Genomic DNA, 23,454 nt, shown 5'->3' with positions numbered 1-23,454 from the left:
TTCTCCCTGCCCTGATCTCCTGCCTTACTCTTAATAGGACTCTTAACAGGACACTGGGCTCGCCTGGATGATCCAGGCTAATCTCCCCATCTCAAGATCTGTAATTCAATCACATCTGCAAAATCCTTTCCCTTTTACCACCTAAGGTAACATAGGTAACATATTCTCGGGTTCTGTGGATTGGGATGTGGGTATCTTGGGGGACCATTATTCTGCCTGTCACAGTCTTCCAGCCTATTTTGCCCTCTGCTCCTTTAAAGGCTGCTTGCATCTTCAGGACGTGTTAGTTGCCTGAGAATCTTTTATTTTTATTTTTATTTTTATTTTTAAGACAGAGTCTTGCGTGGTGGCCCAGGATGGAGTGCAGTGGTGCCATCTTGTCTCACTGCAACCTCCACCTCCTGGGTTCAAGCAATTCTCCTGCCTCAGCCTCCCAAAAAGCTGGGATTACAGGCATGTGCTGCCATGCTTTGCTAATATCTTTTTTAGCAGAGACAGGGTTTCACGATGTTGGCCAGGCTGGTCTTGAACTCCTGGCCTCAAGCAATTGTCCTGCCTCGGCCTCCCAAAATGCTGGGATTATAGGCATGAGGCACCATGCCTAGCCTGCCTGAGAATCTTTCCTGGTAATTAAGGGGTTCTTAGAAAGCATCATATCTCATTTAAAATGGGGAGTTTCACTGGGCGCGGTGGCTCACGCCTGTGTCCCAGTACTTTGGGAGGCCAAGGCAGAAGGATCACTTGAGGTCAGGAGTTCGAGACCAGCCTGGCCAACATGGCGAAACCCCGTCTCTACTAAAAATACAAAACTTACCAGGTGTGATGGTGCATGCCTATAGTCCCAGCTACTTGGGAGGCTGAGGTGAGAGAATCACTTGAACCCAGGAGGCTGAGCTTGCAGTGAGCCCAGATCTTGCTACTGCACTCCAGCCTGGGCAACAGATTGAGGGAGACTCTGTCTCAAAAGAATTTTTTTAAAAAGTAAATAAATAAAATGAATTCTCCAGCAGGCCAGCTTCCTGAGCATAGGGCATGGCTGTCTTGTTCACCAGCCTGTGCCTCCCACAGAGATGGGGTCCAGTAAGCATCTATTGAGCACTGAATGAACCAGAGAAGGCATATGAGTCCCCCAAGGTCGCACAGCCCATCTTTGGCTGAAATAGAGGAGCTCTCATTCCCATGTGGCCTGTCTATGCCTTAAAGAAAGTCCAAAGTAGGCAGAGTTTGGACTTAGAGAGGATCCTTCATGTGGCAGGAGGCATCTTTGAAGACCTCCTTTGGTTGGGAGCCTCTCTGGTGAGCCTAGTTTAGCCACTGATGATCAGGGAGGCTGGGGAAACTGTTCAGCTTTAAGTAGAGTGTTAGGAATCTGTGAACACTAAAGATCTGCCGGAAGGAGCTACCCAGTGGCTTGGGAATGAGATATAAGCTCCATTACACTAGGCACAGCCAGTACTGGGAGAGGGAGTGGTAGGGGTGGAACCAGTCCCTGCTGAACCAGTCCACCCTGCGCCAATGGGACAGAGTTTAGTTGGAGGACAGCATGGGATGAGAAAGGCAACCCTCCTCCCACTCCAGGTCCAGGGCAGGCATCGCTCACGGATCACTGAGTTCCTTCCAGCCAGGCCAGGATGTGGCCTCAGATTCCCTTTAACACAGAGCTCCAGGAATCAAGAACCGGTCAACCCGAGCTGGACCTCAAAAGGAAGCTTGACCCTCCATCCTGATTCTATGTGGAGCTGCCCGGGGTGTACACAGAGGTTTCTCTGAGGGTCCTGGAGGAGACTGCTTCTCTCTCAAGTCCCAGTATCCCCAGGTCAGCCCTTAGATTTCAAAATCCTCTTTAAAACAAAAGCATAAAACCCCCTACAAGCAACAACAAACACTTTTTGCTCCAAGAAAGAAAAGCCAAACTGTTCAGCCCTGTTCAAAAGGGATGACCAAAGGCCCGTGGCTTCAGATTGTCCCACAGCCACCAGGTGGAGAGTCATAAGCCAGGCAGCCCCACGCCTTCCTCACTGGCCCAGTGGGGCTGTGGGTTCCCACCTCCTCTGCCAGCCACCCAGGGGCCCAGCTGGCTGGGGGACCAGTGTCCTTGCTCTGCCAGTTGTGGCTCCTAGCTGATGAGACCCGAGCCTAGGGTTGGCTGGGAGGCCAGAGGCAGAGGGAGGCATGCCACAGCCACAGCCACCTCCAGGGAGGAAGAGGCATGTCCAGGAGTCCATCCCCGGGCTGGATTTACCCAGCTCCTCTTCCATAGTCCCCGTGTGCTTGATCTTCCTCGAAGGCTGCCTTCTGGCCTCCTTCTCTTCTCTCCCACTCTCCCTCCTCTCCCCCACTCCTTCTTCTCCTCCCCTCTCCTTTATCTCCCTTTCCTCCCCTTCTTCTCTTTCCCCCTTCCTCCTTCTGACCCCCCTCCTCCCCTTCCTTCCTCTTCCCTCCTCCTCTCCTCTTCCCTTTTTCCTCTTTTCATCTCCCTCCTCCCTTTCCCTCCTCCTCCTTACCCCCTCCCCCTCTTCTCCTCCTCCCTCTCCCCTCTCCTCCCCTTGACCCCTCCTCTTCCCTCCTCCTCTCTTCCTCCTTCCTCCTCCTCTTTTCATCTCCTTCCTCCCTTTCCCTCCTCCTCCTTACTCCCTCCTCGTCTCCTCCTCCCCCGCCCTCTCTTCCTCCCCTTTCTTTCTCTTCCCTCCTCCTCCGCTCCTCTTCCCTCCTCCTCTTTTCATATCCCTCCTCCCTTTCCCTCCTCCTCCTCCCCCTCCCCTCTCCTCCACTTGGCCCCTCCTTTTTCCTCCTCCTCCTCTCCTTTTTCCCTCCTCCTCTCCTTTTTCTCTCCTCCTCTCCTTTTTCCCTCCTCCTCTTTTCCTCTCCCTCCTCCCTTTCCCTCTTCCTCCTCTTCCTCTTCCACTGTCCACAGCAGATGAGGAAACTGAGACTCCAAAGGTGAAAGGCCTTGCCCAAGTCACACAGCTTACAGTGACAGCGACAGGAATTCAAACCAGGTCCGTCTGCTATCAAAGCCTCTGTTCTTAGCCACTATTCTGTGCATTGGCAAGGTAACTTGTTCCAGGGCCCATTTCAATGGATTCCTAATTGAAATGCCTATGTCAGTGGATCTCAAACTTGAGCAAGCATCAGAATCCCCTGGAGGGCTTCTTAAAACCCAGATGGCTTCCTGGAGTCTCTGATTGCCTAGGTCTGCAGTGAGGCCCAAGGGTTTGTGTTTCTAACAAACTTCTGGGTGAGGCTGCTGGGGTTGGTACGGAAACTAGACTTTAGGAACCTCTGGTCTCTATTAGATGGTGATATACAAGATCCCTGCCACGTTATGGAAATATCCTCTCCTTTTACCAGGAGAACCTGGGGAATGACATGATTTGGCTTTGTGTCCCGACCCAAATCTCATCTTGAATTGGAATTCCATAATCCTCACGAGTCATGGGAGGGACCAGGTGGGAGGTAATTGAACATGGGGGTGGTTTTCCCCCCATCCTGTTCTCATGATAGTGAGTGAGTTCTCATGAAATCTGATGGTTTTATAAGAGGCTTCCCCCTTTGCCTGGCACTCATTGTCTCTCCTGCCACCCTGTGAAGAGGTACCTTCCATCATGATTGTAAGTTTCCTGAGGCCTCCCCTGCTATGCGAAAATGTGAGTCAATTAAACCTTTTTTCTTTATAAATTACCCAGTCTTGGGTATTTCTTCACAGCAGTGTGAGAATGGACTAATACAATTACTAACTTCTGGGTGACCTTGGGTGAGTCCCTTGCCTCCTCTGGGTTCAGTGTTCTCATCTGTACAGTAACTGTTTGGATATGATGTTTTGTTCCCTAGATAAGCCCAAAGAAGAAGAGAGCAAAGAAGACAGCTGGGTAGACTGGGCCTGACTTCTGACTATAGAGACCCGTGTGACTTCGGGCAAGAGACTCAATCTCTCTGGGCTTCAAGTTATCTGTGAAATGGAAGAATGAAATTAGATGGTTTCTAAGTGTAAAGCTCTCTGAATTAAAGGATTGAGGATGGTGGGGAGAGGTCAGTGGGGTTCTAAGGCTGATCAGACGATGAGGACATAGTCCTCCACCTGCCCAAGACTTTGAGGCCCCAAACACAGGTTTCTCTCCTTCTCTCCCTCCCTCCCCATCTCCCTCTCCCTTCACCTTCCCCTCCTCCCCATTACCTTCCTCCCTGCCCTCCCTTTTCTTCCTTTCTTTCTTCTCCTCCCTTCCCCTCTCTTCCCCTCCCCTGCCCTTCCCTTTTCTTTTCCTTTCTAAAAATATTATTTTAGGCAGTCGTAGGCAGTCTTGGCTTTGGAATCAGACAGACTCAGATCCAGCCATGGCTCGGTCAGCATGAGCTTGGTGCCCTGGGCAAAACGACTTCTGCTCTGTGGCCCTAGCATCCTCATGTGTAGAATGGGCAAGTGATGCCCCCCTGACGTGGGTGGTGGTTCACACGGCTTACTCCATGGAAGCACTTGGCACAGGGGCCCACATGGGCACTTCTGTTATTTCTTCAGTCTGGAGGCCAAGGGTGGGCCTCCGAGCCAGACAACATAGTTGGAATCCCAGCTCTGTCAGCTGCTGGTGGTGTGGTCTTGAGCAAGTGACTTAATCTCTCTGTACCCCAGTTTCCTTATTGGTAAGACTGGAGTAGTAATAATTCCTGTTATCTAGGGTTGCCGTGAAGAGTAAGTACACGTCGCCTAGCACGCTGCCTGGCTGTCGGTTGTTTTGATTATTCCACTAATGATGGTGACCACACAGCCGATGAACCAGGCACCAGAATACAGTTCTTTCCCTACAGAGTTCCTGGTGCAAGGAGTTCTCGGTGCAAGGAGAGAGACATCTTAACAGGCAAGGACAGCACTGCATCAGTGAGGTGATGGGGTGACCCTGAGGGGCACAGCAGTCCCCGAGGGTTGGGGAAGGCTTCCCTGGGAGGTGACCTTCAACCTGAGACCTGAAGAGGCAGTAGGAGACCATCGGGCCACGAATTAGGGCAGGAATAGCATCCAGGTGGGAGGAACAGCGTTGCAAAGGCCCAGGGTGAGAGGCAGCCAATCTCTCGGTCAGTGTGGAGCTTGAGCCCCTCACCGGGAGCAGAGGCGCTTGCACTTCCCCCAGCAGCCCCGTGCTCGGATGTGCTCCCTGTTTGCGCTCAGTGGGCACGGCTCCCCGGCTGCAAGAGGCTGCCAGAGGGGCGGGTCGTCCCCAGCGGGCCCCCGCCGCCACCCACAAGCCCAGTCCCCGGCTGGTAGGGGCACCCTCCCCTCGCAGCCCCCTCTCCACGCAGCTAGCCGCCCCCGCCCTCGGTCAGCCCAGTTTCCTGCCCCTCCCTCCTGCTCTCCTCCCTCCAGCTGTTTCTCTGGCTGAGTTCTGTCCCAGTCCCATTCAGGGAAGCAGCCCCGGCGGCCAGCAGGGAGCTCAGGACAGAGCAGGCTCCCTGGGAAGCCTCCGGGTGATAGGGGTGTTCCAGCTGCGGCGCTCTGGGGGTTCAGAGGGGGATCTTGAATGAACAAATGAATGAACTGCTTTCTGGGCAAACAGCCACAGCCAGAGGAGCCTGTGATTGGCAGAAAGAAGCCAGGGTGTGCAAGTCTCCCCAACAGCCTCGAGTGGCCTGCAGTCACAGGGAACCCTCAGGAAGACCTTCCGGGCAGAGACCAGAGGGAAGGTATCATCACACACTTGCCTTGGGTGTCTTCTGAGGGGGGCCAGGGAAGGGGAATGAATACTAACAGAGTGAAAAGTTTGTTTCTTTTTATAATTTCATATTTGTCAAAAGGAAGAGTTTTGTTATTATTTTCAGATGTCAAAAGTAATGCATGTTCATTGTTTAAAGAAATAGCAAGGATACACAACTAAATATATGAATGTGGATTTCCACATCTAGTTTGGTAACCTGCTTAACCACAGATTGTGAACTTTTTTCCATATCACCTATATTCTTCCAATATACATTTTTCATGGCTGCATAGAAAGGCTATCTTAAGATTATTTGACTTTTCCATAATAGATTTGCTTCTTTTTTTTATTAGAACAGTGCTGCAATGAATATTTAGTATGACATCTTTGTGTGTGTGTCTTATGAATACCTTTTAGAAATTGCTAGATTTAAGGTTTGCCTATTTTTAAGACTTCTGAGCTTTTGGTCACACTGTATCCTGGAAGGCCGTGGCAGCTTGACCTCTCTATGATGTTATACCAGGGCACAGTATTCTCACATCCTAAACCCACCTTGTTGCTACCCATCCCTTAAACTTTCCCTGATGTGAAGTTGAGAATAATATCTAGATGCTTCAATAGGCATTTCATTTCTTTGTTAGTGTTGATTCTCTTTTATAAACTTATTTTTCACATTTCTAGTCTGACTCTCCTGTTCAAGTCTGTTCCCATTTTTTTCTCCTCTGGGGGCATGTTTATCTTTTTCTTATTGATATCTAAGGGTTCTTTGTATACAAAGGACACAAACCCTTTGCCGGCACTCTCTGTTGAAAATATTCCACTCCCTCCTCTGTCTTCAGAATAGCCCATTTTAAATGGGCAAGCCAGCTTTGGCAAAATTATAAGCATTACAACATCAGGGAACTACTACTTGATATAAGCCCAATCACTCAGACCTGTGCGGTTCAGAGATGCCAGATCACTGGTCTGAGGTCACACACCTGAACGTCCAGGTTCTGAGTCTTTCTTTTTCTATTAGGGAACGCCCTCAACTTCCCTTTTGCATCCCCTACCTCCTTCTCAAGACCAATCTTCTCTGTGGTTCTTGCTGTATCTCCTGCCCCTTCCAAACTGGTTTGAAGGTAAGAGTCCTCTAAATGCCTTGGCTGCTGAGGTGAGTGTGACTGGGTCATTCAGGCCTCTGGTGCAGGAGGAGGCAGCTTGGCCTTTTCTTTAACCTAAACCAGTGACACTCAAATGATGATGTGTCAGACACTTGGGAGGTCCACAGGAGAGTTATCTCTTGATGCACAGGGGCCTTCTTTGGACTCCCCCAAAACTTCAGGGAATAGATAACCTTAACTTTGGGCAAGTCATGCCTTTCTCCGGCTTGACTTGTTCTGAGAAGTCCCCTACCCGCACTGGGTCAGGGCTTGTCTGCTAGGCTTTCCCAGGGCCTATCCCTCCCTTATCACGGCTCCTACCACACCGTGTTCTAATGACCAGTCATCTTGTCTGTCTCTCCTTCTAGCCGGGAGGCCCCTAGAGGCCAGATCTGGGATATTACTTTTTTTCTGCATCCTCAGTCCCCTGCACAAGAACTAGCATGTATTAGGGTCATTGTTCATGGAATAAATAAAGTAACCAGGTGTCAGTTTCACCATCTGTAAAATGGGGTGGGGGAAGCTGGACTGAAGTCCCATCTCTTAGATGTTTACCTAATAACTCCTCTCAGTTTGCAAACCACTTTCTCGAGATGATTTTATCAAATCCTCACCATGGCCACATGATGAAGGTACTATTAACATGCCCATTTTACAGATTAGGAAACAGAAGCCTGGAGAGTTCTGATGCTAGACCTCCCCACAAAAGGGAATAGAACATTGTGCAAGAAGGGGCACCTTGGTCTTAGGCAAGGTATTCCCACTCTCTGGCCACAATAATATCATCTGTAAATAAGGATGATATTATTTGATATTATTATCACTCTGGGGGTGGGCTTGAATTGGCCTGCCACCTGCCAACTGAGTGACATGGAATCAGTTATTCCTCATCTTTGTGCCTGAGTTTCCTCATCTATAAAATGGGAATATGATCAGTAACTGCCTCATAAGATTATTCTAAAGAGTAAATGTGATCATACAAGTAAAGCTGTAAGCAGAGGATTTGTTGTAAAATAAGGTCTCTATAAACATTAGCTATTGTTCTGATGATCATTTCTATTCCACTGTGCCTGTCTATACCTGTGACACTCATCTGAGCCAAATGGAAATTATTATTGATTTCTTTAGTGGATTGTTAATGCTCTTATTCCCACTGATGTACAAGAAAACCAAAAGCTTATTTCATTCTCTTTGAGCTACACCACATGGGTGCAGACATTACCGCCAGTTGCGAGGCTATGAAGTAGACTCAGAGCTTCTCAAAGTGCAATCTCTAGACCACCTGCATTAGAATAATTGTGAGTGTTTCTTTTTTTTTTTCCTGGAGATGGAGTCTCGCTCTGTCGCCCAGGCTGGAGTACAGTGGCGCAATCTTGGCTCACTGCAAGCTCTGCCTCCCGGGTTCACGCCATTCTCCTGCCTCAGCCTCCCAAGTAGCTGCGACTACAGGCACCCACCACCCCACCCGGCTAATTTTTTGTATTTTTAGTAGAGACGGGGTTTCACCGTATTAGCCAGGATGGTCTCAATCTCCTGACCTCGTGATCCACCCACCTCGGCCTCCAAAAGTGCTGGGATTACAGGCGTGAGCCACTGCGCCCGGCCAATTGTGAGTGTTTCTTAAAGCTTCAGTTTGGAAATCAGAATCTCTGTGGATGAGGCTTCAGTGTCTACATGTTGAACCAGCACCCCAGGTCATTTGGATGCACCCCAAAACTTGAGAACTACCAACCTAGAGTGCTTAAAAGTCTTTCCTTTTTGCCCTTTGTTCACACTGGGGTCTTGGGTTCTTTGCTGCACAATAAGGTTTCTTTTTTCCTTTCTAAGCAAATATTCATGTACTTCTGTGAATCCACATGTTCTGTGTCAGCAGTTGAGGCCAGAAGGTTTGGCAGAGAAGAAGCGAAACTTTGTCTTATAGTACCACAGAAAGTCAGATCGTGTTAGCAATCCCCCAGCATGGAGGCTTTGAAATTATTTTCAGTTGCAGAATCCTTTCCACAAATGAAAGTCTTATGGGGAAGTGTAATTTGAAAACAGATAAAGGTGGTGTTATTCTTGTTGAAACAGAGGTGGAAGACTCCGGGCTGCCACTAAATCTCACTCTTGTTGCTGAAGGGCCTCTAAGAATCTTTGTAGCTCCATGGGCCAGGCAGGAAACTGCAACTCCTCTACTCCAAGGAGTTAAGAGACCAAAGTTCTAGACATTTGTTGAGCTTACTGTGTGACCTTGGCAAGGCACTTTTACTCTTTGGCCACAATAATTTCATCTGTAAATAAGGAGGTCGAATGGTATATCAGCTAGGGTAGTAGCTGCAGTAACAAATAGGTCCCCAAAGGCATAAGGGCTGAAGCAAAACAGAGCTTTATTATAAGGCAAGTATTTCTGAATGGAGGGTGGTCCTCTTCCTCATGGTACTTCAGTGACTCATCTGGTGGTCCCACTCTCTCCTCAGATATCCTCATTGTCTGCAGCCAGGTGCACAAGACAAAAGAAAGTATGGAGGTGGCATATTTGCTTATCTGCTTTGGCCTGGAAGCAGCAGACATGACTTCCACTCACATGAGAACTATCATGTGGCCAATCTAGTTGCAAAGGAGGCCAGGACATGGAGTTACAAGGATATGAGGTTCTTGGCAAAGAGCAGCTCTTTCCCAGCCACAATCGTGTATTGTGGACAGGGAGAATGAATTTTTGTGGACAGCTACCTGTCTCTGTCACAAATGTGGTGACCTCTTGGGTTGCTTCCATTCTTTGATTCTAAGTCTACATTTCCATTAGTCAACCTTAGTTAACATGATGATGTTGGACTCACAACATCACCTATCCTCAAGGTAATTCCCATCAAATATACTAAGTAAATTTCCAGACTCCAGGCCCCTAAACATGGATTTTTCTGAAACATAGGCAACTGCCATTCTCTTTTCCCCCTGGAAAAAGGAAATAAGAATAATGATTTGATAGAACATGTTGCGGGTTATTAAGCCAAAGGTATTTATATCCATTATCTACTTGAATCTCCCTACAAGCCTACATGGAAAGGCCTCAGGACTATCATCCCCATTTTATAGGTGAATAAAATGAGGCTCAGAGAGCTAAAGGGACTTGCCTAAGGTCACACAGCTCATAGCAAAAGAATGGAATTTGAACGAAAAACGTCTTATTCCTGTCCTAGGGCCCCACTGCACATTTGAATGTTGGTGTGCATGTACGTGTACATGGTGTGGTTAGAGTCGGGATTTTCCTTGGGCTGGGCTCCCCCAGGGCTGGGCATGAGGGAAGTGAAAGCTCAGGAATCATGCTCAAACTCCCCAGAATGGGCCAAGGCTGCTGACTATAAGGCAGCTGGGTGGTTGTCCTAGGTCCTGGGGTGAAGAAGTACAGTGTGACCAAGTATTACAGCCACTGGCTGTGTAAAAGAGAAGGGACAGTGCATGAGGGTGTTGTGTGGTCCTGGAAGACACTGAGGCTTCAACTGGGCTGGCCACATAGTGGGTGCCTGGGAGCAATTTCCTGTGTGAATAAATGCATGTGGGAGTAACAGCTGCAGCACTGTGAGAAAATGAGATGAATCAGACCTGCTTCCTGTCTTTGAGGCCCTCAGGGGAGGAGAGACAAACTTGTAACATATACTTTTATTAATTCACTCAACAAACATTTATTAGCATCTACTACACATCTGGCTCTCCACAGGGCAAGAACGATGGAAAGACAGGATTCCTATCCTTGTGGAACCCATTTGAGAGATGAGGAAAGTGAGGCCCTGATTGGTTACGTGACATTCCCAAGATCATTTGGCCAGATTAGGACTTGAAACACCTGGCTTCCAGCCCAGCACTTTTTCCATAGCCCCTGCTGAGGAGGTGGCCGTAGGCCAGGACTGAGATGCAGTGAGGAGCCCCTGTTATTGGCAGCCACTTTGAGCTGCTGCCGGACTCAGGACATGCTGGTTTCAGGCGATAGCACGAAACCAGTTATTTCTTTTTAGAACCTCTAGATTTTTGCAGCAATGGACACAGGTATGATTGAGAAAAAGTAGAAATCCTTGCACTGTCAGATGGAATCAAGAGGCAGTAATTCTACGTGGTGCTATCAGAGAAAGAAATGTTGACGTCTGGGTGACGTTGGCTGGTAGCACACTGTGGTGATGATAGATCCCAGATCCAAGTGCTCCAGAGTTGAGATCCCAGCTCTGAACTTTAACCTCCTGAGCCCCTCAGCTTCCTCATTCATAAGGTGGGCATGCTATGAGTACCTGCCTGTCAGGGTTATGGTGAGATTAAATGAGTCCATATCCATCAAGCACTGAGTACAGCACGTGGTCAGTTCAATGAAGGTATTTCTATTTTTATTTTTGGGACAGTGAGCTTTGAAATTGACCTTTGCACATCTGGATGTCTGGTGCCTTGTGATCTTGGGTTCCCAGACTGGAAAATGTCATTTGGGCCAGTCTCTTGTCTCCATGTCTGGCCCCAAGGAGAGGTCTTGGGCTCTGCTGGTGGAGAGTGCCCTGGGCCTCACTGTCTTCACCATAGACAGTCTCTGGCAATGTTGGAAGTACCAGCGGCTGACTCAGCAGGGAGGTCAGCTGCTATCCAGGCAGAATGTCAGAATCGGTTCTGCTTTCTTGGGGTATAGGACATGGGTCCTCAGATTCCAGCCCTGGGTTCCTGCTGAGGGTAGCTCTTGTGCAAGGAGGTGGGTGGGTGGGGAGATGGGTACAAAAAACAACAGTGAGCACACTTGGTTTTTCCTCCTGGAAATCAGGGGTCAGAGAAACAGGAAGTCAATGGAGAGAGGGTGTGGTGTAGTGAGAAGAGGGCAGGCCCTGTGGTCTGGCAGATGTGAGTTCTAATCCTGGGTTTGACACCTATTGATTTATTTTTTATTTTTTGAGACAAAATCTCATTCTGTCACCCAGGCTGGAGTGTAGTGACATGATCACAGCTCATTTGCAGCCTCGACCTCCGGGGCTTAAGTAATCCTCCCACCTCCTGAGTAGGTGGGACTATAGGCATGCATTACCATGTCTGGCTAGTTTTTGTATTTTTTGTAGAGACAGGATGTATTAGTCAGGGTTCTCTTAGAGGGTTCTCTTATGGTTCTCTCTCTACATATAAAAAGGGGGAGCTTATTAAGTATTAATTTACATGATCACAGGGTCACACAATAGGCCATCTGCAAGGAGAATCAGTCTGAGTCCCAAAACTGGAGAACTTGGAATCCGATGTTCGAGGGCAAGAAGCATCCAGCATGGTAGAAAGATGTAGGCTGGGAGGCTAGGCCGGTCTCTCCTTTTCAGGTTTTTCTGCCTGCTTTATAGTCTCTGGAAGCTAATTAGATTGTGCCCACCGGAGTAAGGGTGGATCTGCCTTCCCCAGCCCACTGACTCAAATGTTAATCTCTTTTGGCAACACCCACACAGACACATGCAGGATTAATACTTATTATATTTTAATCCAATCAAGTTGACACTCAGTATTAACCATCACACAGGGTCTCACCACATTGCCCAAGCTGGTCTTGAACTCCTGGACTCAAGTGATTCACCTGCCTTGGCCTCCCAAAGTGCTAGGCTTGCAGGCATGAGCCACCGCATGTTTTTGCGGTGAGCCCGGCCACCTATTGTTTTTGTGAGCATGTGCAAGTCACATACATATAACCTCTTTAGGCCTCAGTTTCCTCCTGTCCAGGGTTGTTGAGAGAGTGTCTGCCATGTTCTTTGGCCTGGAGTAGGTGCTCAGTAAATGACTTGGGGTGGGGAATAAGGGCAGGGGACACTCAAATGCCCATCCTTTGTTACCTGAATTGGTTTGAACAGTTATCAGAATATGAATTCCTGACTGTTATATGAAGTAAGAATTCAGGTAGCAAGTGTATATGTTTCCTGTTACTGCTGTAACAATAACCATAAACCGAGTGGCTTAAAACAACACAAACTTATTATCTTATTAGTTCTGGAGGTCAGAAGTCCCAAATGGGTTTCACTGGGCTAAAATCAAAGATTGCATCTCTTCCGGAGGCCCTAGGGGAGAATCTGTTTGCCCTCCTTTTCCAGCTTCTAGAGGCTGCCACATTCCTTGACTCATGGTCCCCTTCCCCAGCCTTCAAAGCCAGCAACCGCAGGTTGAGTCCTCGTCACATCAAATCACTTTGACTCTCTTGCCTCTCTGTCTCATTTTTAAAGACCCTGAGCTCACCTGGGTAATCCAGCATAATCCCACCATCTCAAGATTCCTAATGACGTCTGCAAAGTGTCTTTTGCCATGTAGGATGACATATTTACAGGTTCTGGGGATTAGGATGTGGACATCTTTGGGGATCTGTTATTCTGTCTAACAGTGACATTGGTCTGCATCTGATTGTTTCTTGAATTTCGAGTTTAGATATTGGGAGTTCAGGTGGCCATCTATTGACAGTTGGTTCAGCAGAGTATTGACCAATTAGAATGGATGCAAGTGTTAGCAACCAGTGAGGCTTTACCAGGGAGTATTCAGTGATTATCAGGACCGAACCAGGAACCAGACTTTGGCATCATTTAGACTGCGTTCACGTCCCTGCACTTATGAACCTGCTGACTCTGAACGAGGGAGTTCTCCCATCTGTGAAATGGGCATGGTGGCATGTTGTACATAGGGTAGTTGTTAGGATGGAAGGAGATAGCAAGAGTTAAGTGTCTGGCACCTGGTAGGAGGCTCAACAGGAATGAATGATCCCCCAGGAGTTTAACTTCCCAGCTTGAGTCTCTCCATCCCCAGGTACTGGTGATTTCTAGTTATGAGAACCTTTCTGTCTCTGCCCCATGCTAGGGAGACACGCTTGTCTGGCTCATGGGCTGCAAGGAGCACAAGGGCTCCTTCTCTTCCCCCCTGTAAGAGAGGAGGTTCGTTTTTGAGGATGTGGATGCTAACTAGGAGGGGAGAAGGTGCCAGCTGCCCAGCCAGCCTTGTGTTTGACCTGGAAGGCTCTCGGGATATGTGTTGGCTTGAGGGCTGGATTATCTTTGTCCCCTAGGCTGCAGGAGCCTGCAGCCCCCATTCAGCTGTTCTACTATCAATGGGGCTCAGTGTCTCCTATGTCTACCTCCTTCTGCTCCCAGTCCTGCTACCAACTGCTCTACTTTATTTCCAAGTCACTGTTTATATGCCCCAAGAGGGGCTACCTCATTGGTTCATGTAATCCTTCCAGGGTCCCCACTGGATCCCTGCTGGGGTTCTCTCTGATGGTGGATGGATTCCCTCTGAATCTGGAACTTGCATTTCTAGAATGTCCCAGAAGAATCATGAATTGGCATTGAATTGAATTGGCACTGACCTTGACATGATCTAGTCCAGGGATGGAAGTCCACACCCCTCACCATGTGCTGTGGCAGACATCACACATCAGTCATGACTTTTCCTCTAGTTGAACCCAGATGTCTTTGTCATTTATCTTTGTGGATCAAACACCCCCAAATTTAGTGGCTTGAACTGACTTATTCATTTATAATTATGCAACTTAGCAGAGTTCTGCAGGGACAGTGCATCTCTGCTCCACATAGTGTTGGCTGCGTTACTCATGGGCTGCATTCAGCTGGGAGCTTGACTGGGGCTGGGATATATAAGATGATCTCACATCCTGGAACTTGTGTGCTCTGTTTCTCTTTCTCTCTCTCTCTCTCTCTCTCTCTCTCTCTGTAGCCCATCTCTCCAGCAGAACTGCTTGGATTTTTCTACCAGGAGGCTCAGGGCTCTGCAACAATGATAGCAGAAGCTGATGGCATCTAGAGACCTAGGCTGGGACTAGCACAGCATCACTTCTACCACTTTCTGTTGGTCACAGCAACTCACCATGCCAGTGCAGATTCAAGGGGAGGAGAAATAGAGTCCACTTCTTGATGGGAGGCGTGACATGTGAGTACTGGGGCAGGGTGGGATGTTAGAGTCTATCTTTAAAGACAATCTACCATCTTCATCTTAAAACAACGAATGACAGTGGCCATCTGAGATAATCATTTGTCACTGTAAGTTAGACTACACTCCCATTTTTCAGATGGGAAAACTGAAACTCAAAAAGGATTTGTTTAAAGGAGCCTCTGTTCACTTCACAAGCATTTACTGAGCACTAACTGTGTGCTAGGAGCATGGGATGCAGGGAGCTCCTGTTGAGTGGGAGACAGGTGAGTAAACAGACAGAGTGGAGGCCCATCTAGCCAGAAGGTTGGCTTTAACGTTGGGTGCTTGGGGCAAATTTTGCTCACAGTCACCCATGATGATTCCATTCATCATCCATTCAGAACAGTAAGTGACTACTGGGCCATTTTTACCAAGTGCTTATTGTTAAATACCCTCCCACTTATGCCTGCTTGATACATTTAGTGTGCAAAGTACTGCAGGAGTGAAGTGGAGGTAGCTTTCACTGGGAAAGCCAGGAAATAGTGCTTCGAGAAGGAAGCATATATTCGAGCTGGGTTCAAAGGGTGAATTGGCCTTCAGTTGCTTATAGGAGCAGTTGGCTAGACATGAGAGAGATTTTAGGCAGGGAGAGCTGCATGAACACAGATCCAGAGACTTGATGAGTGCAGGGAGTCTGGCGTGGTGGGCAGGAAGCAGGGATGGCAGGAGGAGGTCGGAATGCTCCTCAGGGCCTTGAAGGCCCCACCCAATTTTCCAGGTGGTCCAATGTGCTTTATTTCATGGGAACAGCACCCTGCTGCCTCCAACCCTTGCCCTCTCCAAACTCAGTTGATTAAATTTGAACATTTGGACAATGGAAGATTCCAGACAACCCGAAGCTAATTAAGTTTGAAATTCCAGTGGGCATGCTGGTTTGTGGCTTTATCTCATGGGGTGTCTGGCCCATAAACCAGCTTGGAGAAGAGAATCTTTCTCTCCACTGGGGGCTTTCTTGATTGAATGGTGGGTCCCCCTCCCACCACTCCCAGGACTTGCTGATGGACCTAGGCATAGAGGCTGAGAGGAAATGAGGTGTTTCCTTTTGGTTTAATCCTAAAGGAGAGCTGATTTAAGATGGCACTTTGGGTTGCCCAAGGCCATTTGGTGATGTCTTTACTGGAGAGAGGCAGACTTGGCCACCAGCTGCAGCAGCCAGACTAACCCAGGCTGGGTATTAAAGGGCCCCCCGGCCTCCTAGCTATGGGGAGGTACGGCTGACTGACGTCAAGAACAGGTCTTCAGGGAGTGCAGGCAATTTTCAGTCTTTTTTATGACAGACTCAACTCACAGGGGGCCTACTCAGCTGTCAGGGATTTAGGTCATGAAGAAAAAGGGCTTCCCTTGAGTCAGAAGGGATGGCCACCAGGTGGATAGAGGCAGCTGCTCTGCTTTCTCCAGACCTCTTTTGAAACCCATTTCAGCCACGTGCTGGCTGGGAGGCCTCAGAAGAGTTGCTTAACTGCTCTGAGCCTCAGTTTCCTCAACTTTACGAAGAGGATCATAAAAGGGCTTTCCTCACTGAAGTGTTGTGGGGCTTAAACGAGATCACGTGTGGCCCGGAGTTGGGGCTAAAAAATAAAGCGTGGCCTTGGTGTCAGGGGGCTTGCCTGGTGGGGAAGGGATGCGGGAGATCAGCATTCTTGAACCATGAAGGGCTAAGAAATGCCGGTTGTAGGCAATGCCAAAGTCATAGTTTCGTTCCAAGCTTTTCCCTTTCGACTTCCTGCCTTGGCCAAAAGACATGGTAGGGACTGGGTGGAGACCTTGACTTGCTGGCCTCACTTCTCCCGGGGGAAGCTGGCCCTGTCTGGCCTAAACAAGCCTTTCTTTTACTGTTTTTCCCTCTCACCCCATGAAAAGCCTCAGATGTGAAGGAAATCAGGAAATCATAAACACGACTCTGGGGAGGGGAGAGAACTGCTGTGAGCAGCCTGTGAAGCCAGCTGGTGGGGAGATACCTTCCCTTCCCCATCACAGGGTTTCTGACAGGTCTCCCGGGAGGAGATTGTCAGGCTGGGACCCCGGACATCCTCCATGTCCTGGAAGGCTGGCCTCTGATCCACACTTTCTCAGCCCCGTCCCACCCCGCCCAGTGTTTCACATTTTCCCGGGGCCCAGGAAGCCCACTGCACCTCCTCGTTCTTCCTTCCAAGAGCCTTTTGTGTTGGTTCCACCGCCTGAAGGGACAGTTAGCCTTCACCCATGGAGTTCAGGCTGGGCTGCTGCCCAGTCCTGCTTCCCGCCTCCAAGATTGTCCTCTGGGACCAGTCCTACCTCTTGGCTGATCACAACAGGCTGCTTATAAGCCAAGTACCTACCTGCTGGCTTCACAGACACTCATCAGATGTGTGGGCAGTGGGAAAAACAGTCCTATTTTATAGCCAGGGAAATGGAGGCCCAGAGAGATGATGTGTGTTCACTCACTCCTTCATTCTCTAATTCACAACATCTCTTTCTCTCTTTTAAGAGACAGGGTCTCACTCTGTTGCCCAGGCTGCAGTGCAGTGGCGCAATCATGGCTCACTGTAGCCTTGAACTCCTGGGCTCAAGCCATCCTCCCGCTTCAGCCTCCCAAGTTAGCTAGGACTACAGGCATGTGCCACCATGCCCAGCTAATTTTTAAAATGTTTTATAGAGACAGGGTCTCACCATGTTGCCCAGGCTGGTCTCAAACTCCTGGCTTCAAGTGATCCTCCTGCCTTGGCCTCCAAAAGTGAAGGAGTTATAGGCATGAGCCACCGTGCCTGGCCTCAGGACATCTTTCTTAGCCAACCCCCCTCTCTGTCTTTGAAAGGCAGCCACCCTCTAGCAGCTGTAGCTCTTTGCTCTTTGGTGGGTTCTATCGTGTTACAGTTCCATGTTTGGAGTTAGACCTGAGTTCAAATCCTGAGTCCCTTGATTACCAGCTGGGTGATCCTGGATCAGTTTCTCTCTCTCTCTCTCTCTCAGCCTCAGTTTTTTCACTTATAAATTAGAGTTGATGACAGGATCTGCCATGAGTTGTGTGGTGAGGATTAAATCAGCGAATCCATGAAAGAACACATAGCAGTGGGACCAGTGCTTAGTAGATCCCTTGTAAAAGAAGCATGCTGAAGATTTCCTTGCACTTAAAATAAGGCAGGGTGCATGCGAGGTCCTTGGGAAATACTTTCTGAAATGCGATTGAATTCTGCAATCACCTCCTCTGCTCTAGCCCCCAGCCCCTTAGCAGCCAGCTTTCCCCTGTGTGTGATGAGGCCCAGAGACTGAGGCTCAAAGACATCAGCTGAGTGCCCAAGGCCACATTGCCCAGGCTGACCCTGTTCTCCCAGTCCCCTTCTCCAGAGTCCATGAATCCTCCCCTGTGATTTCCAGGCCTTTCTGCCTTTCCTGTGCTGCAGACCCTTTCTATACTGATTATGGCCTTTATGATGGGACTGTCTCTTCATCTTCCATGGCTTGACTCATCAGTGTCATGGCCCATTGCCTCAGAAGCCTGTTCTCATCCAGATGGCCAGTTGGAAACCAAAGCAATAAACTCACTCACACTGAGGTGTTTGCAACTGATGATAGCTTGCTGGAGTGGAAGTTTTGGGAGCAGGATGCCTTAAGCCAGCAGAGAGTGCTCAGGGTGGGGGACATTCAGGTGCTGTGGACATAAACACAGGGAAGGGGAAGCTTTTGGTTGGGGATCTTCTTAGAGACAAGCAAGCCACAGCCTCCTCTGCTGCAAGGACCTGAGGAAAGAAAACTACTGAGTCAATTTCATAGGAGAAGTTTGTAGTTCCAACTTATTTGCACCTCCGTTGGGGCCTCTCTGTTCCTCCCTTTTCTTGTAGACAGAATGGCCAAAATTGGGTTATCTTGAAAAAAATGACAAAGCTGCATGTAGGCCTGGGAGGTCACGGAGGTGAGTGTCCCAATCTTGGTGCACTCATGTCTACACTGCCCGCCCACCTGCCAGCATTTCTGACAGAGCCTGGGGGTAGGAGTGGTTACCCCAACATGTCCTGTGCCCTGGATGAGGAGCCTGGGGTCCTTGCCACTCTCTGCGGAACTGGTAAAACTGTCTTTCAACTCATTTTCCTCCCCTCCTTGTTCAGGGAGTGGAAGTGAGAACTGGGAGAGGATGTGGTGTTGGTGGCTGCGCTGTTGTGGGTAGAAGTGTATTTTATCCAGGTGTGTTTAGAGAGGCAGGATGGCAAGACGGTCAAAGCTTCTGGAATTCGGTGGCTTGGCTTCAAATTCCTTGACTTCCTTGCTTGATTGCCTCAGTTTCCTCATCTATAAAATGGGTGTAAGGATGATGTTGCCTCATAGGGTTATCTGGGTGGGGCAGGGGGAGATGGATCTGTGGGAGGGTATGTTTTATTTCTTTTCTTGCTTTTGGTATTTACAACAGCCAGCTATTTAAATATTTTTGGTATTTGCCACAGCCAGCTATTTACCCATTGGGGAAGTTGGAATTGGGCTGATAACAGTAGGGGTGCAAGTTGCCTTGCACCTGCCAGGAGTCTACACAGGGCTGCGCTTAGTGAGTGTACAGCCTGAGCTATTTTGTTACCAGCGACCCATATCCCCAGCCACGATGTGGATTTAGTAAGAAGCTCTGTGGCTCTGATCTTCATGCTCTCAGGTGATTGAGAGTGGACAGGGGTGAAATGAAAGAAGCCACAGTCCAAGGCAGGCCCCCAGGACAAGTTTCCAGAACGACTCATAAGGCTTGTCTGGGTGTCTTCTGGCTCCCCGAGGGGTGTGGTGTCTGGAAGCCCTCTGGAAATGCTGGGGACAACTCCAGGCTGCCTGATCTCTGTCCTCCCAGTGCACCTTCCACTGCCCTGGCTCTGCTGCCCTGTCTCTGCTGCTCCGTCTCCCTCTCCCTCCTCCTTTTCCTCTCGCCCTCTTTCTTCTGTAGCAAGTGCTCTGAACCAGCTGTGGTCTTCCAGAGGTTGAGTGCAGCAACTTTGGGCAAAACCAAGCACTTATTCCCGGTGGGAGGGTTCTCAAGGCCCTGGGTATTGACAGGGTTCTTGCTGGTTTCTTCCCTCTGGGACTTGGCTGTGGTCAGACTGGAGGCTGTGGGAGGAAGCATGCTCAGGCCACCCACCACCCCTGCACCCAGCACATTGTGGGTGCTCAGTAAACACTTGCAAGGAAATGAACAAGTGAGCCCAACAGCAGAAGGGTGCACCCTCAGCCCTCAGGGAATAGGATCTCTTTCCCTTAGGGAAAACCAAACCCTCACTAAAATTATTTCAAGGCCATGTGTTTTATTTTTAAACTGCATACAATTATTTTGAGGGCACATGCTTTAAAAAAATAGCTTGGGAACTTTGCATTCAGTGCCATAATAGGCCCATGCATTTAAAGATGAAAGTGGAGCCCCTCGGAAGTCTTTGGGTCGGCTCCAGGGAGAGGCGCCTCGTCTGTGCTCTGGCTTCCCGTCTGCGTGGCTTGCTTGGAGAAACTTGGGGTAGAGAACTCATGGATTTTCAGGTCTGAGGGGAGTGCTCCCACATGATAGGATCCTCTTCCCCTCATCTCTCCATTGTATATTGGAGGGAATAGGGGCACGGGGAGGTTAAGCAACTTGCCCAAGGTCACACAGCTGGTAAGCGGCAGAGCCAGGGCTTGAATCCAGGCAGCCTTCACTACAACACTTGAAAAGATGCCCCTTTGGTGAGCCCTGTTCCTATCTGCCCCCCTACATCTGTGTCTGGGCAGCCAGGCCACATTTCCTGGACAGCTGAGATGTGCTTGTTCTACAACAAGCGTGATCACGTCCAGCTCCCAGAAAAAAGAGACCACCAAGAACCCAGTCGTCACCAGGGACCCCAAGTACCTTTCCACTGGGGACAGGTAAATGCCTGGTTTTGCCCAGAGATGTAAACTCTGGGGTCTCCCTGCTGGAGCCCTAGACCTCTGGCCTGGGCTGGGTCTCTGACAGGGAGGGGACCTGCCAGGGCTGGACTGTAGACCCCTGGTCTCTCTGGAGCTGGAAGTAGTCCTGTGTGCCTCTTATCAGAGGTCCTTGGCTGTGGGGCCAGCCTCTTCCTCCAGGTGGCTTAGCTGTTGCCAGTTCTCTTCCCTTGGCCCCTGTGCCACTGTCTGTGTGGCAGTCTGGAGTTGGCAATGATCAAAGAATTCATTTCCAGAAGAGGAAACTGAGGTGCTAGATTGGATATCAGAGAAAGAGGACTGGCATCCAGTCCTGTTTCTCCAGCCAAGCTTGTTTGTGAGCTCAGGCAGGGACTGCACCCCAAGTCCTACACATTGGACCAGATGGCAACTTCCAGCTCAGTGTCATCTGAAGATTTGCAGCCTTGTGGTTCAGAGAGGGGCATAAACTTGTGCAGGTTCACGGAACATTTGGAGCAGAGTCAGGACTAAAACCCAGCCTTCCTGTCTCCACTGCACCTCGTTCATTCCTCAGGTTCCCTCAGGGAAACATTCGAGGGCTAGGGTTTGAATGGGGAAGACAAGCTGTCCTTTGGGTCTTAGTTTCCCCCAATGTCAAACAGAAGGGTTGACAACCCCAGCCCACTGGAGCCTATCTGTGTCCACATTTTTACCAGTCTGCAGATAAGCCACAAAAATAAATAAATAAATAAATAAATAAATAAAATAAAAAAGGGAAAATCACAGATAGCAAGGTAAGCATTTCATAAAGTGAAACATTTTCAACTGAAAAAGATGAGTCTATGTCTCACCTATTTTCATGGGTATTAATGTGTTGTTTCTTTTCTGAAGTGGTGGTGATGGTAAAGGATGGTTTTAGTTTTGCAGTGTCCTTACTTGGCAAATGTAGAAAGGTGGCAACTCTATGACAGTCTCAAAAATTTGTGGGAAATGTAACCAGTTCATGAAATCCCAAGGCGTGAAGTTGACTGAACTAAGCTGGTCTCTTGGGCTTCTTTGAGCTCAGTGGGGGATTCAGGTGGGCACTGTCTGGCTGAAGGGGGAGTCTGAGAGAATGAGGTATGGAGGGAAAGGTATCTGCTGCCAGATCCAAGGCTGGATTGCAGGGGGAGAATGCACCTGGCACATAGTAGGTGCCCAGCTGTGGCAATTGGATGAAATGATTACCATGTGTCTTAGTCCATTTTGTGTTGCTATAAAAGAATACCCAAGGTTGGGTAATTTACTAAGAAAAGAGGTTTATTTTGCTCATGGTTCTGCAGGCTGCACAAACAGCATGGAATCAGCATCTGCTTCTGGTGATGGCTTCAGGGAGCATCCATTCATGGTAGAATGGGAAGGGGAGCCAGCATCACATGAGGAGAGGAGGGAGAGAGGAAAGGAAGGTGCCAGGCTCTTTTAAACAATCAGTTCTTGTGGGAACTAATAGAGTAAGCCCAGGGCTAGGGGAACCTGTTGGCATAGTATCAACTCCAGCTGCCAAGTCAGGGAAGGCTGCCTGGACACAGTGAAATTTGAAGGACAAGCAGGAGTTGGCCAGTGGGCACCCCAGGCTGAAGTAACTTCAGAGGCACAAAAGCATTGCACTTTCACACGATACAGCTGGAGAAGAAAGTTGTGAACTGAGTTGGGATTTAAAGCTGTGATGGTGGAAACTCAGGCACTGTGTGGAACAGAGGTAGAGTTTCAGCTGGAACATATGGACCCCAGTGTCTCCCTAAAATCCCAAAGGGGTGGCATGACTAGGGGACGAAGCCCCGAGCTTCCCTCCCCAAGCCCTGGGAGGTATGCGCCAGGTAAGGGGTGCTTTCTCCTGAGCTCCAGCAGGAGTTCCAACCCGTTCCAGGGATCTGGGACTCAGAATTAACATCCCAGCCCTCAGACTGTTACCACTTCTCCCTCCACATTTAGAAAGAGCCAAAAGTGCCAGCCCACCTCCCAAGCCCCTCATGTAACATATGCCTGATTACCCAAAAGCAAAGATTTATCCTTTCTCCCCTCCCTTCTTCTACCTTCCCCTCAACCTCTTCCTTTTAAACAATCAATTCTTGTGGGAACTAATAGACAACTCACCCATTACTTGGAGGATAGCACCAAGACAGTCAGGAGGGATCCACCCCTATGACCCAGACACTGCCCTTAGGCCCTACCTCCAACAGTGGAGATCAGATTTCAACATGAGATTTGGAGGGGACAGATATTCAAACTGTATCACCATATGTGCTCAATTCCTAGTTCAGTCAGGGCAGTGAGCAGACAGAGAGCCTTGGCTGGAAGGGGGCTGTGTGGGGAGGAGCTAGGGAAGGGCATCAGGGTGTCTTAGATCTGGGAATACAGAGGAGAGGAATGAGTCAAAGTACATTCTAAGAACCCCTGCAGTGGGTTCCGATCTGGATCCCTGTCTCAGATCGGGTTTCCCTGAAGCAGAGCCTGAGACAGGGATTTGGGTGCATGTTCTGTGTTAGGGTGTGCTCTCCAGCAGAGTCAGAGTTAGGGGGTGGTGAGTGACGCAGACGCATGAAAGTGCAGGATGGGATCCCATCTTTATTTTGATGTTTTGCTCATCATGCAATATTTTGCATTAATTTTTATTATTTATTTATTATTATTTTTTTGGAGACAGGGTCTCACTCTGTCACCCAGGCTGGAGTACAGTGGTATGATCATAGCTCACTGCAGCCTTGACCTTCTGGGCTCAATTGATCTGCCCGCCTTAGCCTCCTGCATAGCTGTAAATTTGATTTTGAAAAAATGTTGCATTACATTATTATTTTTTGGATGAGTGAGGTTTTTGGCAA

The 23,454-nt window shown here is 49.0% G+C and overlaps 1 protein-coding gene across 3 annotated transcripts in view; it reads left to right on the top strand.

Moving 5' to 3' along the window:
• Positions 1–5,374: 5,374 nt before the first annotated feature.
• CMKLR1 (chemerin chemokine-like receptor 1) overlaps positions 5,375–23,454 on the top strand; it is a 51,242-nt gene continuing 33,162 nt past the window's right edge. For 2 of the 3 annotated variants that reach the window (XM_016924116.4, XM_016924114.4), the window contains exons 1-2: positions 5,375–5,670; positions 14,504–14,716. The gene's annotated coding sequence lies outside the window, so the exon portion shown is untranslated. The remainder of the gene's footprint in view (positions 5,671–14,503; positions 14,717–23,454) is intronic. The other variant, XM_016924115.4, reaches the window with a different exon arrangement.

Source organism: Pan troglodytes, chromosome 10 (genome assembly GCF_028858775.2).
Source record: "Pan troglodytes isolate AG18354 chromosome 10, NHGRI_mPanTro3-v2.0_pri, whole genome shotgun sequence".
In the NCBI taxonomy this organism is placed as follows: Eukaryota; Metazoa; Chordata; class Mammalia; order Primates; family Hominidae; genus Pan; species Pan troglodytes.
The sequence above is the reverse complement of the archived record's forward strand: the minus strand, read 5'-3'. Positions and strand labels throughout refer to the sequence as shown.